Here is a 14188-nt window from a genome sequence, read left to right as displayed (position 1 = left end):
GAAATAAAAAGAATTTTAGAATTCATGAAAAATGGTTTATAAAATAGTCATGAAAGAGTTTCTATCATTGTATTTTAACTTATTGAATACGTATCAAAATCATTTTCATCTTCCCAATAAATGAGAGAGAAAACAAGGTAAAAAGGAGAAGAAAGTTGTCGGTATTGGGTTGATTTACTGAGTTGGAGTTGGATCGTCACAACCACCATTTTCCCTTATAAATAGCATCGCAAGTTTGAGTAGAAAAGGCACAAGCAAGAAAGGAAGAAAAAGAAAAAAAAGACAAGTGAGAGAGAGAGAGAGAGAGAGAATGGCATTGCCAAGGTTTCTAGTGCTGAAATCAAACTATAACAACAAATACTTGCGCTACATAAATGAAGATGTGCAAGTGCATGGGTTTGTCCAATTCTCCGGAGAGGAGGTTGTGAGCCCGTACGTAAAGTTTCAGGTGGAGTTGGCAAAGAGTGGAAGTGGAAATCTGGTGCACATAAGGTGTTGTTACGACAACAAATACTTGGTAAGGTGGTCAGCCAATCACTGGTGGATTGTTGCTGGGGCTGACGAACCAAATGAAGACCAATCCACATGGTCATGTACTTTGTTCGAGCCCATCTACGTACAGGGCACCGCTAGTGATGGTGATGCTCAAACACTCCGATTTCGCCATGTCCAGCTCGGTCACTATGCATGCTTATGGAGAGCTGCACCCCCACATTATGCCTGCTTATTTGCCGGTTCCGCAGATATTGACAAAGATGGTTGCGATGTCTACACAATCATCGATTGGGAATCGCTGTTGATATTGCCCAAACACGTCGCCTTCAAGGGCGATAATGGCACCTACCTTAGCGCCGCATGATCGAGGGACACCCATATCTGCAGTTCGCATCCAGTGACATTGGAGATGAAACGGTTGGGAACGAGGTTTTCACCACTCATGGCGGGAACATTCGCATAAAGTCCGATTTCTTCGGAAAGTTCTGGAGGCGCAGCCCTAATTGGATCTGGGCCGACTCAGATGACACCACCAGCAACAACTCCGACACGTTGTTTTGGCCTATCAAAGTGGAGGACAACATCATCGCTCTCCGCAACTTGGGTAACAACAATTTCTGCAAGAGACTCACCACCGAGGGAAAGACCAGTTGTCTCAATGCCGCTGTCAGAACCATAACCACAGAGGCACGCCTGCAGCTCTACGAAACTGTTCTCTCCAGGAGAATCTATAATGTCAATTTCCGACTCATGGACGCTAGGATCTACAACCAGAATGTTCTCACGATGGCCAATGGAGATGCCACTAATAGTACCCAAGAACCCAACACTATAGATATGAAGCTCTCATATACAGACACTAGGACCAGTACTTGGAATGCCAGCGTCTCCGTGAAATTGGGGGTCAAAACCACCTTCCAAACTGGTGTCCCATTCATTGCAGAGGGAAAAATCGAAGTTTCTGCTGAGATTAACTCTGCGTACCAGTGGGGAGAAACTATTACATCAACAAGTGTAGTAGAGACTGTGTACAAGGTTACTGTGCCGCCAATGACTAGGGTGAAATTGAGTTTGCTAGCCACAAGGGGTTCCTGCGACGTGCCTTTCTCTTATACTCAACAAGACACTCTTACTAACGGGAAGCAAATTACCTACAACATGGACGATGGCGTTTACACTGGCGTCAATTCCTACAACTTCAAGTACGAGACCCAAGAAGAACCGCTCTGATGATTACCTCAAGTACTGTGCTGCCATGCAATCGAATAAAATTACTGTAAATATTGTAATAATCCCAGCAAATAAACATCCACCAAAAAAAAAAAAAAAATAGTCGGTAGATAGATGTTTGTGGGTATCATCTCTGCTGCAAACCCTCACGAGACTTCACTCGTCCTTTAGGGGTAACTTAGAGGTTTAAAAGGCTTGTTGCATGTGCTAAATGCAATCGCGTTCACCTGCGAAAGTGGTTTTCTTTATATATATATATATATATATGTGATCTTGGTTTTTCATTTTAATTTTAATTTTTCAAGTCCATAATAAGAAAAAAATGAAAACTACCATAATGAAATCATACAGCACTAGCTTCAATTTATTTATTTCATTAATAACGATCTATGCATGAGAATCTACAAAAATAAATTATTCAAATCGTTTAAGTAGAGTTAGTAATCCCCTCATGCACCCAAACTGAATATGCAGTAAATTAGGAGGAAATTTTGAGGTTAATGTGAAGACTGAATGACAATTTTTTCTACTACATTAATGGGCTTAAATTAAACTGTTGGACTGTCTAGTTTGAGTGAAACTTCATTTTAGTTCTCGTTATTTTCATTCAAATCTTACATTTTCAGTTTTGTTTATTACAATCCCTTTGTCACTTCCTTTAAAAATTTTAAACTAAAAAAAAAAATCACGTGTAAAATTATAGAGGAACCAAAGTGGGATTAAAAAAACTATAGGGCCACCATAATTTATTCATTATACTGTAGACACCCTATTTTTGACCGACCTTAAGACTCAGATGTCACCGATTGAGCGCTTGGTGATGTTGCATATCGTGCTCGTTCAGAGGTTTCAGAGTCTCAGCTGCGAGCCTTGCTTCCGGACTCTTTTGTGCTTTGCCTCGGTTTGCGAACCAGGCTCGGTTTTCTCCGTTTTCTCTTCGCGAAGGGAGGGAGAGGTCTCGTAGACCATCTCTCAGTGGCCGTAGGCTATGTTTTGTGGTCGTAGGCCGTTTTGCCCGCTTGGAGCCCGGTTTCCAATTTTTCAGAGCCGTTGGCCGTGTGCCTCAGTTCGGGACCACCTAACCACCTCCGTTTGCCCTGGTTTTTGGCATACATCTTATTTGATCCCTTTTGAGGGACACTGCGGTCCGAGAGACCAACTTCGTGGTCGAACACCACTCCTGGTGCCCAACAGTCAGTTTTCGGGGCCCCAGACTGCGCGTTTCGGCCCCCGAACCTTCATTTTGCATCGGTTTTGGTTCATTTTTGGCAGGGACCTCTGTTTCATCATTAGGAAGGTCATAGAAGGGTGGAAGGCCAGTAATTGTTCCGGCAACCAGTTATATTTCCTAATCGCCCTCCGTCGCCCGTTTTTCTCACTTGAAAGCCAATGTTGACCACCTTAAGGCCACTTTTTCCAGCTCTAAACCACATATTTGTGTTGTACACACTTGGGAGGCCACCAATATCATATGGTCGGCCACTAATGTTGCTTGACCCTTTTGAACCCCTCCAAAAAGTGGGTTTTTCTCTTTCCTGGTTTACTTTCTCTAGTTTTTGACCACATGGTTGTGTTGTGCACACATGGGAGGCCACCAATATCATATGGTCGGCCACTAATGTTGATTGACCCTTTTGACCCTTGGCCGGCCGGCCATAGGAGGTGGCCGGCCGGCCACCTGAGCCCAAGAAAACTGGCCAGCCATGTTCCTTGCTACAGGTACATCTCAAATATGCATCTCTTCCCCCCCAGATTGTGTATCCGGGGGGTGCATTTTTTGAGGGAAACTTGGATTGTTTTCCCTCCATTTTTTTCTCCCATTTTCCCCCTATTTTTGCCTATATAACCAGCCTCCAGCTCTGGTTTTAGGGGTTGGAAAAATCACCTAAGGGCGTGTTTGATTGGGGGGATTGGAGGGGGGGACTATCCACTATTTGGATTACAATCCAAATAGTGTTCCTTATCCGCCGTTTGATTTTTTTTTAGTCCGCCGGACATGGAGTCCGGCCGGACTCCATGTCCCCCATATGGGGGACTATTGTGTCCTAGGGGGGGTGGGATAGAATGTGGGGGACTATTCACTGTTGGGATTAGATGCGAAAATGACCATTTTGACCCTCTACTATTTAATTATGTATTATATTTAATAAAATTCAATAAAATTTAAATGTCTCAATTTAAAAATAAAATAATTTTATTTAACTTTTTATTGATGTTTTATTTATTTAAATTTTTAAAATAATTTTTTATAGATATTTTATTGATGTTTTATTTTAAAATTTTGTTTATAATTTATTTAATTTCATTATTTAAATTTTAATATGTGTTTTATTTAAAATTTATTTAAAATTTTAATTAAAAAAATAACATAAATTTTTTATACAGGTTATACAGTATTTTATTAAATCAAATTTAGTGGTTATTTATTTATTTAATTGTGTAAAAAAATAAATTTATTTAATTGTGTAAATAAACAAACACAGTAAAGTTTTGCATGTAAAAAAAATAATGATTTGTTATACAGTAATGATTTAAAACAAATTTTATTGATATTTTATTTATTTATTTATTTAATTTTAAAAAAACGAATTTATTTAATTAAAAATAATTAAAATATTAAAGATATGTTTAATATTGTTATTACTTAGTAAACAATTGAAAAAGGGTAAAATAGTCTTTTGTTCATTTATCCTATCCAGTCCGTCCAACCAAACGTTGGATTCACTGAAAATAGTCCTATCCAGACATCTAATCCCATGAAAAAACAAACACAGGATACATATCCAATCCGACCAAATAGTCCGGGAGATTCACAGTCCCAGGACTCAAGTCCGATGGATTCTAATCCCCCATTTTCCAGTCCGTCCAATCAAACACACCCTAAGAGCTTTGCATACATACACCTTCCTCTCCCTCCCTTCCAAGCTCCAATCCTTCAAACCCTATACCATTTTGCACTACACCTCATAGCACCACATCCCCATCTTCCATTCCAGCAGCTTGAAGCTGATTTCCAGAGCTAAAAGGACACCAAACTCAAGCCAAGAGTTGCCTAAAGTTTGGTCTTCAAGGGTAAGCACCATTCTCCCTCTTTTTGAGCTTATTTTGTATGCTTTCTAAGTCATATTTGCTTGCTGTTTTGAGCTCCGACCCTAACTGGAACTAGGCTTATTTTGAACCATTTTTCATGTTTGTTTAAGGGTATTTACCTGTTTGAGGTCTCCTTGTTACACTTGCTTCATTATCCCCCTTGTATGCCATCTTCTTGTGTAGTATTTTTGGCCTATGTATAAACTGTTTTGAGCTCTGTCATGAACTGAAAAGTTGCTTATTTTTAGCCCTTCTTCAACATTGTTGAAGGGCTCATTGCTGTTTGAGGCTTCTATCTTCTACTTGCCATTATATCTCTCTTTTGGCCATATTTTTGCATAATTTGTTAGCCTCTTTTTCTTCTGTTTTTGGGCTGTGATCTGAACTACAAATGACCTTATTTTGACCCCCTCTTCATGCTTCATTAAGGGTCTTTCATGGTTTGAGGCATCCTTCATACACTTTGTGTTATATCTCTCTTTTGGGCCTTATTTTGTGTAGTATCTTAAGCTTGCATGCATACTGTTTTGGGTTTGTCCATCAACTGTAAAGTGCTATATTTTTTGCCCCTCTTCAACATTGTTGAAGGGCCCCTTTGTGTTTGAGGCCAGAAATCACCATTAGCTTCTTTAACCCTCTTTTGGCCCATTTCTTGCATGAGAGCTTAGCCATACCTGTGTTGGTTTATGGGGTTTGTTGTAAACTGTAAAAGGTCATATTTTGGACCTCTCTTCAACATTGTTGAAGGTTCCTCATCTGTTCGGGACCAGCAGCTGTGAGTTGCTTCTTTATCTCACATTTAGGGCCATTTTTGCATGCTAGTTTTGCCCAATTTGTGTTTGCTGTTTGGCCTCGCTTAGAACTGAAAACATGCTTGTTTTGGGTCTTCCTTGAATCTATCTTCACATGTCATGACCAAATAATGCATGCTTGATGTAGCTACAAGTCATTTCATGTGCTTAATCTTGCATTTCGGGACCATTTCCATGCATCGGGTGCCATGTTTCCATGATTCGGGGCTGTTTTGGGTCATATTTTAGCGCTGAAATTTGCATGTTTGCATATCATATTTCATGCCTTGCCATGTCTTATTAGAGTGGCATTTGGTGCCTTAGGTTCGGTCCTCGGTTTGCGTGCATGCGTGCATGCATTTCGAGTGTCTCATTTTCATCTCATGGCCTCTTATGTGAGTGTGGCTGAGGTCCACATGTGTTAGTGTAAGTCCATTCATGCATTGTGTATGCCATTTCACTTCATAGCATTGTGTATGCTAGGTTGCATGTTAGCGCATTGTGTATGCCATGTTACCTCGTGCATCGTGTATGCCATTTCATAGCATTGTGCATGTTAGGTTGTATCTTAGTTGCATTCATGCATGTCATGCATATTGCATTGTGCTTGGGGTAGGAGTTAGCCCGAGCACGGGAAACGAGGTACGTTTCGTACTCCAAGTGACGGAACGTGTCTCAATTCCCTGTCACCGACACTCTGAATTATCCATGATGGAGCTAGGTTTTAGTTTTGTTTTCATGTGCATTCATTCTATATTGAGTTGCACAATTCGACCCCTCGGCCATCATGCATCGAGATGCGTGATTGGTGGCACGAGCATCGAGGCATGCATACATTTGTGAAAATACATTGCTATGCCCCTTTCCTGCTCTCTGTTACAGCAAATCAAGAATTAGCAACCTTTCGGAGTTTGGCGCGCTTTCCAAGAATAATTGTAAAACAGAGGCTAATCGGGGCATCCCGGTGGATTTCCGCGCAAGGCAGCCCAGACATGCATCATCCATCATCTGAAGAAGAGTCAAGGAAGTCCCTGGCTTGCATGCCAGTTTATAGCTTTCTTAGTTAATTTGTAAATTAATTAGGAGTTTGTTTATATTCAGACTGTATTATTTGGACTGTACTATTTATTCGAACCCTCTGTGCGAGGGCACAACTGTAATAAGTGTGCGTGTGTGTGTTGTATGTCTTCCAACCCCACGTCTTTCTCCTTTTTATTTACCCGCTTATGATGGTTAGATTAGGACATATTTCAATTAGCATACAGTATGATAGCATGTTTGCATTCATTCATCTGTTTTGCATGCACCGGGCTCGGCGCATCATACTAACTGCATCGTATTTTCAATTCCAAGTTGAATACGTGTTAGCTGTAGCATTTCATATGCCATGTTTAGAATGGCCGAGCTTGCTATAGTTGCATTCTTGCATGTGTTGCATTAGGCATTTCAGCATATTTAGGATCATGTATGGATTTCTAACCTAGCTTCTGTTTTGGCTTGGAGTACTCTGTGAGTTTTATGCTTTAGCATCCTTGCATACGTGTGAGTGACTGCCATGAATAGCATGCTTCCCATGAGGCTAATTGCTTATGTGATATAACTGCCTGAATGCTTGTGGGTGAAGGTTGGGTTATTTGGATTGGAACAAATCATCAACTGTGAGTTTTAAGCCCACTAGATAGTGGCAAAACATCTTTTCTTAAAAGCCCACCTGAGGGTGGCAAAATCTGCATTTTAAGCCTACTTGCGAGTAGCAAACCATCTTTCAAAAACAAACATGAAATGTTTTGTTCCAATTCAGGCGATCCAGTCTATACTTGTATACTGTGCGCATCACATAGTAATCTAGGCTAATAACCAGAATAAGAACACATAATGTTTTCAAAAATAGATATCATGGTTAGTAGAGGCCGATCTTTGATCGGGCGAGCGGGGGTGCTCACGAAGTGACCTTCCCCAATCGTACCCAAGTTCCCGAGCCAAGGCAACTTTGGTGATGATGGACACGTGGACTTAGGCAAACGAGTCAGGGTTTCCTAAATTTCCCCCAAAATAAAATATTTAGGTGGCGACTCTGTATCTGGCAAAGCAGTTCATGTTTGGCACTTCTTTTCTAAAAATTTGTTTTCTCAAAACGATTTGCCGGATTTGGACTCTTTTGTTTAGACTTAGAACCGTGACAATTTGAGAGTCCTGAGCTGTAGTGACCCCAAATGAACAGAACGGGACTCATCCTCCCGGGACGTTCGGGGGACGTCTACATACACCGATAGTCTTTTTAGATTTTTTTTATTATTTTTAAATTCTATTTTAGTCCCTCAATTTTGCATGTGTTATTTTTCTATCAAAAATGTTAATGGTATAAGATAGGGGGGACAATATTGTAACAAAACTAAAAGTATTACGTCTAAATTAAACTATGAGATTAATTGTGTAATTTGTCCAAATTAAAGCTATACACAAAATACACATATGTAAGAGTTATGAAAATTTATAATTCAGAAATGAAGTTATATATTTTGTGACAATGTTAAGCATTTTTGTGATAATATTACACATTATTTTATCCAAACATTTTCTAACCACAAAATATATGACAATACCACAAAATATATAAAATTACCACACAAATGCGCAATTTCATTTTATTTTTCAACCATAAATTATCATAACTTCTACAAGAAAAATATATAATATTTATTACATAAATAAGTAACACAAAACAAAAACACATAACAATGTGCATATGGTAATGCCCTGTGAGCGTGCTTGGTTTTTATCCCCGTTTCGAACAAATAATGCCCATGTTCGTTTTGCTTCGTTTGGTGGACGAATATGGGTCAGCTGATTGCGAGATGGGATGATCAAGCATTATGTTGGGCGTTAACGACATCTTTGTTATGGCACATTTTTAAGGGGTGAGGGGACTTTTGATCCAATGCGGGTAAGTCAGATTACGGTTGCTTTGGCTTTAGAGTATTTTTCGGTACACAATAAGCGTGCTGCTGCTCTATTATCTGCGGTGGAGAGTCCTAATCAGATGGTTCCTGTGGATAGTTGGATGTGTCCTCCACCTGGGTGTGCTAAGATTAACTTTTATGGTGCTTGGTGGCAGAGGACCAATACAGGTGGTTGGGCATCGTCTGCAGGGATGCGAATGGGCTCTTCGTTGCGGGGTGGGCAATCCATGTTGCTGTTGCACATTCGGAATTGCTGATGGAAGCTTTGGCGGCTCGTGCGGCTGTGTTACTGGCTGGAGAATTGGGATTTAATTGTGTTATTGTGGAGAGAGACTCTCAACTGGTAGCGGGTATGCTTAATGGTTCAAATTCGGTGGATGGTTCTGTTGCAATTGTGGAGGAGGATATTCTATGTGTTGGGTGCGGGCTGGGATCGTGTAGGTTGGAATTTATTTGACGGGGGTTGAACATGATGGCGCACAAAATGGCTGGATTTGCTCTTAATGGAGTTGGAAGCATAAGATGGAATGCTTCCTCTCCTGCTTGGCTTGCGGTTCCTCTGTAGGGGAATTTTTTTTTTTTTTTTGTAATCTGTTTCTGCTAACTGTTTGGTATCTCTATCTATGGGTAAAAAAAATAAAAAATAAAAAGAAGGTGCATGTGGTAATGTTATGATATTCGCACTCTCCTTCTAACCTCTCAATTTTTTTCTTTTCTTTTTTTTACTGTCACTGTTTGTGATGGTTTTGTGGAGTTTAACCAAGCTCGCTAAGGCATTAATTAAGCCTAAAAACATGTGTTTGGATTCTCTGGTGTGGAAAACCGTAGAGTGGTGTGGAAAACCTTAGAGTTTTTGTGTTTCAAAATTACGTCATTTTGATTAGAATAAAAGAAAAAAAAAAAAGAACGAACAAATAGAACGAAAAAGAGTACAAAGAGAAGAAGAAACAAAGTCATCCATCACTATTACCAATTGATCCGTTGTAAAACCAATTTATTTTTTGTAATAAAACTTGTACTGGTATCGAATCCAGAGGGACTGGTCAATTGCACAAAAATCATATTTGATTTCTATTTTAATCCGAGATATTGTTTGTTGTTGGAGCTTCTCTAAAACTATCAAATAAACTACAAATTGATTCTAAAACATAATGATGATGACAATAAATTATAGGAGGTCTTGGTGCTTTTGAATCCACCACAACCTTGTAATGTGATTTGGCTTTTAACTGTGGAAATTAAGTTGTTATTATGACTATGACCCGTTGTGGCTACAAGCCTCCACCAATGTCACCAAGAAGTTTATGTATTTTGTATGTTAGGCACGACTCATCTTTGACTAGTAGGAATTGTCTTTGAATAAATCTATGCATGACTCGTCTTATCTTACCTATAAATCGTCTTAACTTATAATGCACATATCATAACCGTTACATAACTATGTATTTAAACCACAGAAATTAAATACATATGCTAAGTTGAAAGCGTACAATCAAAGTTATAAATAAAAGCCTCAATGTTATACAACTTGTCACAACAACAATTCAAAAATCAAGAATTAAAAACACAAGAATCATATTATTTGGAAATATTTCATCTTAAACCCAAGAAGAGGATGCCTAGCCAAGCATAGATGAGGAAATAGAAGCATTCATTGATGTAAAGGACTCCATTTTCAAATACTCAAAATTCTCGCACTTTTCTCTCTATAACATGTACGAAAGTGATTTAGCTTGTTGTTTCACAATCGATAAATCAACACAAAAGATTTAACATGAAAAAAATCTCCAATTGTGATTAAAAAAAGTTTTTTTTTAAAAATCACACGCTAAAAGCCACTAAACAATCCACTATGAAGATAATGAAATTACACAAGAGTACAAACAATTACCCAACACTCACTCAAGAATTGGCTTCCACTCTTTGTACCTTTTCCATCAACATTTTCGTCTCGAAATTGATTAGCCCAGTATTGAATCCATAACACTCAAGTGGAATCCATGATGATAAGCCGTTTCAAACTCTTTCAAAGACTTCAAGCTCAAACCCTTCAGAATCCACTGATAAACGCTCTAGAAAAGTTGATTTGTAACAAGTCCCTTCATATGTGCAATTCAATCCATGTGAGGTGACAAACTCATAAAATCATCAAGGGAAACTATAGCAAAGCTCCAAAAGAATACACAAAAGTTCTCAAGTCTCAAGTCTTAGATCTGGAAGTCGTAACCATAAAATATTCAACTTACTTAGCTTTAAACAAAACAAGGTCGCGAAGACCGCCCGAGTGCAAGAAAGATCACTCGAACAGTGTGTCTAAGAGGCGGTGGAACAACAAGTATCTTCGTTCGAGCAGCGAAAAGTTTTCTCAAGCAATGGATGAATCCTCTCAAAATCTCAGAACTGATCTAAACTACTAGATGGATCATTTCTACGCTCGAGCCAATAATTCACTGCTCGAGTGGTCCATGAATAACGCAAAGCTCAACAATACAATACAACACAAACGTGTTTGATTGCGGAATTGACAAACCAAGAGACCTAACAGATATCTCACCCTACATTTGAATTTTGACATGAGGCTAGATTCATATGAAACTAGACTTCTAGGGTGTCAATTTAGACACAAGATAACAAAAAAAGGTTTTTACGGCGCACAATGCACGCTGTAAAAACCTTTCCATGACATGCAGCGTGCGTCATATTATGACTAGTCATGGAAAGTCATTCACTTTCAACGACATGCTTCGTACACCGTTAAAAACTATTTAATAGTAGATTTTGTGCGTCATTGTTACTTTTTCTACGACATGCTAGAGTATGTCGTTAAAAACTACTTAACGGTAGATTTTGTGCGTTGTTGTTACTTTTCCTACGACTACTTTTGCACACCGTTAATTGGTGAGACACATAACGACGCTGATTGTGCACCGTAAAATATATAATACAAAGAATGTGCACTTATTATGCCTGCCATAGAATGTGCAGTTTTTATTTTTATTTTTAAATTCAACAGGTTCTATTTGACCAATTTTGTACAATCTAACAAATATTACAAATAAGCATCACAAAACATTAATCAACCACCAAAATATTGTTTGAAACATCAAAAAGAAACTATATGCATAAATTATAAACATTCAATAATTGTCTATACATTCCAAACATTCGAAAACTATATCCTTAAGTTCTAAATTGTACAAAAAGTTTAAACCATCCAAAACTATGCATATCTAACTTTCTAAACATATCAACAACTATTAAGAGATTATCTAAAACTACTGACAATAGTTCCTATAGCAGTTGCAGCTGCAATTGTAGCAAATGCACTTGCTCCTATCACAGGGACGAGGATGCCCAATGTATGTGTTAAGGCATCTAAACCCGCGGCAGTAGCTGGAGCAACTAACCCTGTTGCATTTCTTGTCTGCATGACAAAGAAAACTTCACATAAGTACAAAAATCAACTATTCATGGTCACAAATATTTCTTGAGGTATTAAGAAATGATCAAGAAATTTTAAAACATCAACAAAACATTTCCAAAATTAATAAGATAATTCAATGGCCCCATAAAAGCAATGTCATAATGAAAAATTAGCAAAAATTCAAGATCTCAATAGTTTGCTACTATATCCAGGCTATAAGAAGCTCAAGAGAAAAATCAAATTTAAAAAGAGGAAGAGGTGGAATTAATCTTCTTCAATGCAGTACCTACTTGGGACTTGCATAATTATGTTAAAGGATCTCTATGTATGAAGTTTAGGTTTGTATAAGTTTTATCCATTACAATTGTAAGTTTCAAAATAAAGAGTCCAAGTCAAATTAGAGTCTATATTATTTACACGTTTAAAAAGAACTTTCAATCCATTATGGAAGAAATTTAGGTAAGTTTTAGTTGCTTTAGGCGCTTTTTGGGACAATGTGATGTAATTCTACTTGAGTACTTAGTGGCAAATACATAAGATAATGAACTATAAGAATAATCCCTAAGCTAATCTTTTTCTTCTTCTCTAATTTTTCACTGGTGTCTAATTCAATCACAAGCTAGCAGAAGGGAGAGGCAAAACAAACAGATTTTCATGACTGAAGCAAACAGGGAAGTAATAAACTAATGTAATCCCAATAATTCCATGACTAAACCTTTGGATCATACAGGAAAACAATAAACTAATGTAATAAACTATTTTGGGAAGTAATAAACTGATGTGAAAAAATAATTTTACATGACAGATTTTGTAAAGAACAATTTTGTTTTCCCTCATAGAAAACAATAATAGAAATTAAAAAAATTGACTTTGTTCAGCAACTATTTGTTTTATTTGAAGCATCAACTGAAGTGTTATAAAATGCAAAATTCGATGAATGGAAAAAAGTCTCACAAAATTTAAAAAATTCCAACAAAAGTTCAGATTCTCAAATAATAACAATGGTTTGATCTCCATAGGGCATTTACGACAAACTCCACTTTCCAGCAAGGATGATTAGAAGAATACATTTTTTTTTTTTTTTTTATTGAGCTCTGGTTTTTCTCTTATACTAAAGGATCAAGTATATAAACATCTAAGTTGTTTCCACAGACTGAAGGAACAAAACTTAACATAAATAAATTTTCTTTTTTAATAATATATATACCTAATCTAATATTTTTGGAATAAACTAAAATCAATACAATGTCAAAATAGGATAACACCAACTGATATTCTTCTTTTATATATTAGAGATCATTGGATGGGTGTGTCATGAAAATTAAGTTTTTTTTACTTATTTTATAAAAAATAAAAAAATAATAGATGAAGACGGAAAGAAAACTAAAGCTCACAGAAAACAATAACAGATTTAATAAACTAAAGCACAGGGAAGTAATAAATTCATGTAATAAACTGATGTAATAAACTGAAGCACACAGGGAAGTAATAAACTGAAGCACCCAAGAATTCTATGACAAACAATTTTGTTTTCCCTCATAGAAAACAATTTTCCCTATCATTTCCCTCACAAGAAAGAATTTTGGGACCAAACCCAATGAAATTAAAGTAGAAAAATCATAAAACAATTTTTCCTACCTTTCTCTCACAGAAAACTATTTTGGGTCCAACCCAATATGGGTTTACAAAATGAAACTACAGACTACCTATGAACTAAAATGAATCAAAAAAATTTCTTACAAAATGAAACTACAAGCTACCTATGAATTAAAATGAATCAAAAAAAATTCATAATTTTTAATATTTATTTATCCTATTATCACTACAGGAAATGACAGTTTTGGCGACCAAAATATTGGTCGCCAAAAGTCCCATTTTTGGTCGCCAAATCTAATTAGCGACTAAATTATTTTGTCGCCAGGTTAGTCGCCTATACCCTATCGGCGATAGTATTGGTGACTAAACTATTTTTGGTCGCCGAAAGTTAAACATTTGGCTACTAAACTTTGGTTAGTCGGGAAAGGTGTTCTTTTGGTGACTAAATTATTGATCATCGAAATTGAATTTTTGGCTACTAAACTTTGGTTAGTCGGCAAAGGTATCTTTTGGCGACTAAAATATTAGTCGCCCAAAGTTCTCACATAAAACTAAATTAAACTATTAGAGACTAAAATTTTAGTCGCTAATAGAATACGAAC

The 14188-nt window shown here is 37.3% G+C and overlaps 1 non-coding gene across 1 annotated transcript; it reads left to right on the top strand.

Moving 5' to 3' along the window:
• Positions 1–268: 268 nt before the first annotated feature.
• On the top strand, positions 269–2015 carry LOC114288663 (uncharacterized). The gene has a single exon (XR_014357557.1). It is a non-coding gene; the product is annotated as an uncharacterized LOC114288663 (transcript).
• The last annotated feature ends 12173 nt before the right edge of the window (positions 2016–14188 follow it).

The sequence above is a fragment of the Camellia sinensis genome, unplaced genomic scaffold (assembly GCF_055761805.1).
Source record: "Camellia sinensis isolate YWXY unplaced genomic scaffold, ASM5576180v1 Unanchor1, whole genome shotgun sequence".
Classification (NCBI taxonomy): domain Eukaryota; kingdom Viridiplantae; phylum Streptophyta; class Magnoliopsida; order Ericales; family Theaceae; genus Camellia; species Camellia sinensis.
Note: the sequence above shows the minus strand (reverse complement) of the source record. Positions and strands in the feature narration are given on the sequence as shown.